The sequence below is a fragment of the Balaenoptera ricei genome, chromosome X (assembly GCF_028023285.1).
Source record: "Balaenoptera ricei isolate mBalRic1 chromosome X, mBalRic1.hap2, whole genome shotgun sequence".
In the NCBI taxonomy this organism is placed as follows: Eukaryota; Metazoa; Chordata; class Mammalia; order Artiodactyla; family Balaenopteridae; genus Balaenoptera; species Balaenoptera ricei.
The window spans coordinates 94,252,741-94,260,595 of NC_082660.1; positions in this window are offsets into that span (position 1 = coordinate 94,252,741).

Here is a 7,855-nt window from a genome sequence, read left to right on the forward strand (position 1 = left end):
AAAAATATATCCTAATTTAATAATTCTGCTATGACTCAGAAGACATATTGGGGTCATTATTATAAACCTTGATCATAATATTGTAGAAGTATATAGGTATTGGTTGAGTAGGGTTCAGGTTGAAAAAGGGTTCAGGTTGAAAATGACCAGATTTTTAAAATTACATTTGCAGACATACAAAATCCTTAACTTCTGGTATCACATTCAGTTTTTTTCCTCCAACACATAAATCCTATTATATATCCTTTGTAAAGCCACCCATACCAAAACAGTTAACTAAATCCACTCTTCTGGCTTAAAATAAAAGAGCCAAGGCAATTCTTTTCACTGGGATTATCCTCTCAATTAACTTCCATCTAAATTAAGACCCAAACATATCTGAAAACTTATTTCTGTGTATATTTGAATAAATATATTCCTTTTAGTGTTACCTCTCATCATTAATTCCCTTTTTTATTTATTATTTTTATTTATTTACATGTATTTATTTGTATGTTATGTTATTATTTATTTCAATTCCTTTTTATTTGTTATTTAGCAAAATATATTGATTGTATCCTCCCTTGAAAAAAGTCAGATTATGGAGGGTCTTTTAAGTGGTTGTTTTCGATTTGGTAACTGAAATAAGCGTTTCCTATTTTGTAAGAATAAAATATCATTATTTAAAAATGTATACTAATCTGAGAAATATTGGTTGTTTCTGAAAAGCCCTTTCTACATTAGTCAAATAAATCTCAATGTTTATAGGTCTTATGTAGTATTTTAGTTCTGTACAAGATTTTCAGTATAGCATAGGAAAGAATACTATTTTAACTTGCATAACACAGGTATACTGAAGAGGAGAGATGACTTTCCTAACTTACTTGTAATAATGGTTAAATGAAGTCTTGGTAAGAGCAATTGAAGAATGGAGAATTACTCATTAAAAATTTTAAAGTGCTAAAACATTGGAATGGATAGAATTATACAGGGGAATGATATATCTTATTTCTTTTTCAGAAATAATAAGAAAATTATATGAGGGCAGATATGTACATTTTATTACAATAGTACCCTCTGTTGGTATTTCTCAAACATTTTCTGGCCACCAACCCTTAAGGGTTTCCATGATTGTATATGATTACTATCACATCATCCATTTCTAATAAAAAAACATTTTCTAAGTCCTTCATCTATCTTTCAACATTCACCAGTTTCACCACAGAAATTATATGAAATTTCAGTGTCACTGTTTGATCCAAAATGCCCATCTTTCCTGGCCTAGTTGACAGATACACATATTCTGAAAGCCCAGGCCAAATGTCACTCCCTCTGTGAAGACCTTCCCAGTCTCCTTTTTCCTATGCAGAATTCATCCTTTCCTTAAATGTGCATTCATAGGTCTTTATACATACCTCTTTTAGACCTTACATCTTACTACATTATAATTATATGTTGCATCAATTAGCAATTGTGTCTGCCGGTCATTAAGAAACCCATTATTTTTCTATCACATAAAAGAAATCCGAAGGTAGGCAGTTCAATATTGTTACAGCAGCTCCTTTCATCTTTTTGCTATGTTTTCCAAGCTCAAGCTCTGCCTTCCTAACGCAAAGTTTCCTCAGTGTAACAATATGGTTGCTGTAGTTCCAGCCATCACACCCGTGTCCTAGGCAAGAATGAGTAAAAAGGTAATGCCTCCCAGCTTAGCAACTTCATAAGCACCATCACTCCTCCTCCCCCACCCCAGTGCATGTATGTGCACACACATACACATGGACAAAATTATGAAGCTTTCTAGGAAGCCCCACCCAACAACTTCCACCTACGTACCATTGACCTATATTTAGTCACATGGGCACCCCTATCTGAAAGGAAGGCTGAGAGATTACATTCTTTCCCATTTGGGTACATAGCCACCCCCCAACAAAACCACATTTTATCACTTAGAAAGAATGGGGAGAAAGGTATGTGATAGACAACTAGCGATCTCTGTCACATTTTTTTCACTTTTTAAAAATTCATATATGTTTCCTTACCTAGATTGTAAAATCTTGGATGGTTTAGAGTATGTCACATTTATTTTGTATTTCCAGGGCCTAGCATAGTACAAGACATTGTTTGCTGTTCATTTCCTTCACCTACAATATGAAGGGTTATTCCATGTAATCTGCCTAGATAAAAAAGATCTCATGTTTTACCAGAATAATTTTCTGTGCTTTGTATTGACTTTATCATGTCCTTGATTATTTAAGAAAACAAAGTTTCCTCACTTATGAAAGAGCTAATGTTCTTGATAGTCATATTACTTCTTTGTTTATTTTTAAATGCTTTATTGCTCCTTTCATATGAATAGCCAAATATCGTTTCTTTCCACCAACTCTCCTATTTTAAGTATCCAAATCTCCTGACTTTTGATTTTGTTTCCTTCCTAAGATTGACTCCTAAATGTAAAATGAAATAAAATAACTTTCAGGATATATTTTCCACCAGGCCCCTGGACAATCAAAAACTTGTTCTTTCACCTTGGAAAAAGATGCTAGAAACTATTATCTTTATTCAATGTTACTATTGATGAGACGCATGGGAAGAGTTATCTAATCAGAAGAGATGCTCAGCCTTCTCCAGGTTAAATCTGTATGGGAAAAATGTTATTAACATAAAAATTTCAAAATTGTATGCTAAATGGGAAGTACCTAGAGATTTCTCAAGGCCCTTGGTCTCCATGATGTTTCTATTTGTCAGAGTCCTGGTGATTCTTTGCCTGAGAATATTAGGCAATAGCAGTATAGCATTATCGGTTATAATTTCAATTACTATTTTAAACCGTTTCTTGGCCGCAACCTTACTTCTTATTAATTTGAATCTAGCATCTTCAAGGCCAGTGGGTTTTAAATGAGGATGTGCATCAGACTTAACCTATGGAGTTCCATTAAAATAAAGGTTTTTTGGTACCTGCTCCAGATTTACTGAATCTCTTTAGTTGGTGTTCTTGATATTCTGTCAATATATATTCTTCCTGTATGTTTGGTATATTCATGGTATAGAATGTACATTATATCTCTGTATTATTACATATCTTACAGTTTTTTTCCTCTATAAAAACTATGTTCATCTTTTTTTGTAAATCAGATGTAACATTTACTGTCTGATGAAAATAAGCTCAATCATTATCCTTATAGATATTTTGTCTAAAACTTTGGGAATTGGCTTTATTATCGGGATTGTCTTTTATATCATACATTTTGGCCCATTGGTTTGTCTTCTAGGAAAAAGGATAAGCAGACAATTTAATTCAAGAAAGAAAAAAAGGGTGGGGGACTCTGACTAGAGAACTGAAACCCTAACTACTTTTGGGGAATTCTGGATTTCTTTTTCCTCTCCTCAGGCCTCTTAATTTCATGCTTTATAAAAGGCCCAGAAAGTAGAGCAAATCCTACATGCTGTGGTTCAGAGAATATCAAGCGATTTAGACAATGCCACTGCAGTGGGCTGAATGGTAACCCCCTGAAAGATATTTCCACTTCCTAATCCCTGAAATCTTTGAATATTACAATATATGGTAAGCAAAAAAAAAAAAAAAAAAAAAAGATAAATTTAAGGATTTTGAGAGGAGACCTTATCCTAGATTATCCAGGTGGGCCCTACATCCAAAGTGTCCTTATAAAAGTGAGGCAGAGGAGTATTTGACAGACACACAAAGAAGGCAGTGTGATGAAGGCAGATGTTGAAGAAATGAGGCTACAAGCCCATTAATGCCAGGGCAGCTACAAGAAGCTGAAAGAAGCAGGGAACCACTTCTCCCCTAGGGCCTCCAGAGTGAGTGTGGTCCTGCCAGATTTCAGATTTCTAGCCTTCACAACTGTGCAAGAATAAATTTCTGTTGTTTTAAGCCACCAAGTTTGTGGCAATTTGTTATAACAGCCTTAGGAAACTAATACAGCCACTAAGATGATAGAACTTCTTGCCTCAGAAGTTCATAGAATTGAGCAGGCCATGGTTCAGAATTGAACTGTCTCAGATATGATTGGCTTCTTGAGGGAGAATGTGAGCTACTTTAACAGTAGAATGTTGTGCTTACATCCCTGCAGACTTTTCTGAGATCTGTGATACTACTAAAAATCCAGGAAGTAAACCAAGAAATCAGAAATTGGGTAATCTGGAGAATGACCTCATAGCTGGTTCAGCAGACTCTTCAGATCAGAGATGGGATATATTCCCTTGGTTTAATATAGGCACTCTTGGCTCCTGGCTGAGAAGTGTACCACAAACTCTGATCATAATCAAACATACAAAATCTGATCACAATCCTTCCTTTAGTATTTAGTATTGTTTGTTTTGCGGTTTCAGATTTATGATCTCCATCACAGCTGTTGTTCTGTCAAACAATCGAGCAAGTGGTTATATAGCAGAAAGAGCAGAAAAACCTGATACAGAGATATAAACAACCACTGTGGGAAACTTAGAGACTGGAACAACCATAGACAGAAACTTGAAATATGATTGTGACACCTCAAGCAACAGTGAAAATCAAGAATGATCACACCTTAGACATTAATGATGTATTTAAGGAAAAACTGAGAGCCCAAACTAGCCCCACACTCAGCCTGGACTCTGAGAACCAAAACTATGCTTTACTGTCTATATTAATATAACTTTGCTATTCCTCTGTCTTCATGAGCATCTCTTTATTTTCAGGACTGTCCTGCCCAGGTAAATGGTTTGATTGCTCATCCCAAGAACTTCCCCAGGATACAAGGTTAATATACAAAAGTGTCACTTTCCTGTATACCAGCAATGAACAAGTGGAATTTGAAATTAAAAACACAGTACTATTTACATTAGCACCCGCAAAATGAAATACTTAGGTGTAAATCTAACAAGATATATATAAGATCTATATAAGGAAAACTATAAAATTCTCATGAAAGAAATCAAACATGAACTAAATAAATGGAGAGATGTTCCACATTCATGGACAGGAAGACTCAATATTGTCAAGATGTCAGTTCTTTCCAAATTGATCTATAGATTCAATGCAATCCCAATCAAAATCCCAACAAATTATTTTGTGGATATCGACAAACTGATTCTAAAGTTTATATGGAAAGGCAAAAGACCCAGAATAGCCAACGCAATGTTGAAGAAGAAGAACAAAGTCAGGGAACTGACACTACCCGACCTGAAAACCTACTATAAAAGCTACAGTAATCAAAACAGTGTGGTATTGGCAAAAGACTAGACAAATAGATCAGTGGAACAGCACAAAGAGTCCCAGTTTAGGCCCACATAAAATAATCTTTAACAAAGGTGTCAAGGCAGTACAGTGGAGAAAAGATACCCTTTTCAACAAATGGTGCTGGAACAACTGGACATCCACATGCAAAAAAATTAGTCTAGACACAAACCATATACCCTTCATAAGAATTTCCCAAAAGACCCACTAACTCTTCAATGGGAAGCATCAACAAAGTTTGCACCCTAAGATTCTCTGAATTTCTTACCTCAATTCTTGCCTTGCTGCCTCCACCATTCTTGGACTGTTGTATCATGATTCTGAATCCTAATCGAGTCTCCACACTGAAATGTCTACTTTAAACCAAACTTCCAATTTTAATGAATTCTATCCTTACCTCTTCCCTCTGAGACACTGCCAAATCTTTGTGGAATAGATGTTCTCCCTTGCTGTGATAAGTAATATACTCAAGCTTTGTTTTTCAGGTTGTGTTGGTGATATTTGGGGAGCTTATTATATATATAATATATATATTATTTAATATATATAGATGTAGATATAGATGTCAATACATACACACTCATACGTTGCATCCATCAATCACATGAAAAAATTATAAGGGTTAGATCATAGATCATTGGGTCAAGTTCAATATTTTTTTATCCAATAGTAACTAAAACGATAAAGATTGGTTGGCAATTCTCAGTCCTGTTCAGTCTCTCACAACACTCTTGCAGTTCATCAACTCTCTGGGTGCTAAGTTATGCATCTGAGGAAGGTAGATCACTCCAGAGTTTCCTTCCAGGCCCAGACCCTCAAAGAAGGTAGGGAACTAATACATACATATTAGAATTATTCCATTCCATTATAATGGAAGGGAGGGACGAATTGGGTAAATGCATTCAGACTAGGTACACCCAAGGGACAAACCAAACAAATTGAAGTGGGGCAAGAAGGGAGGATGCACAACAGTCATCAACTCCTAGTGGCTAAGAGCATAGTAAAGATGTATTAGTACATAATTACCACGTATTTAAGTAAACATTACACACATAGTGCACAGACTCTATGTACTGTCATTATCTATATCACTGTTTCTCAGCTGAAAAATATATTCAAGGGAACTCTTAAAAGAAAAACATTCTCTCAGACCCAATCATTTATGTAAATTCTTTTTATACTACTATTTCTTAAATATAAACAAACAAAACTAAATATGAACTCTGCTGTTCATAAAGCTCTTATACAAATTCAACACCAACGTAAATTTACAAATTATGCACAAATAAAAAATAATGTTCATTTAATGTGATACATGATGTTTGCTGAGACAAAACTGCCCTTAGAAACCTGAACATACTACTGACTGGCCAGTGTGTGCTCTTGACCTTCAGCATGCTTGTATGTCTTGTGAGGACTCTCCTTTCCCATCACTTTCCTCTCGCAAACTACTGGAAAATCTTCATTTGTACAGTAAGCCATGAAGTAGGAGGTTCACCTCATTTATTTTCTCACTAACTTATGACAAAGTAGTATTACCTTGTGCCAGCTTGATTTTAAAAACAGACTCAAATACATGTCCAAATTATGTGGCAGCTGTTATCATTCAGTCATCCAGGCACTCCAGAATATGCTTAACACTGGATGTAAAAGTAAGACATGCTTGTAGAAAAACTCAGACTGTCATTGGATTCCAGTTTGAAAAACAGTGTCCTATTAAAGTATGTGTACAAAATATATGTTTAAATTAGGCTATTTTGTTAGCTTTTTATTAATACTTTCTGGTGCTATTACCTGAGTACCTACATTATAATGCAGCACTTGACTCTTGCTTCATTTGGACAATCAAGTCTCTTGTTTGTGGGGACTAAGCTATGGGCCATTCTGTCTCACTAGTCCCAGGCCCCTGAGAATGGGTGCATTGGGACCACAGGTCAAACCATCATCACTCTCACTTCTACGATCTCTAAATTAAGTGAAAGAAGACACACATACTCAACAGTTGGGTAACCAAATAACTGAAGCAAGACGTAAATTTTAAGGAGTGGTTGAGGAGCTGTTTTCATTATAAGTTGCATTGGTAGGACAAGGCACCGAGTTTAAGACTGTTTGGGGCTCGTGTGAAAACTCCCCACTTCTCCAACCCCCTTTCTCCTTCCCTTCCTCCTGCGTTCTTTCACTGTTCCTCTCCTTTCCACCTACTTTAGTTCTATGCTTCCCTCAAAGTTCATTGTGATGCTTTCCCATGAAGCTAAATATATTTTTTTATTGAGAGATTATGCCCTTATCATTTTATATTAAAATGTGCTTCCTTTTATAAAATAGTAGTAGGTAGTTTTAAAAATTGTCTTTGTTTGGCAAAATAAGTAATTGGCAATGTTGTGTTTTCCTCCGACTATTTTTAAAAATTTTACGTGTCCAAGATCTGGAACCACTGTCTAGAAAACAGAGAAAAGAGAAACAGGTAGGAAGAAAGAAAAGCATGTAAGTTGATTTAAGTTGAACAAGTTTAGCGCCATAATATATCTTCTACGGGAGCATTGGCGGGAATACCTAAGTCTCATTTGGGAGTCAGGGAAGGCTTCACAGAGGAGGTAACGTTTGAGCTGGGCTTTAAGGATTAGCAGTGGAGAAACGGCA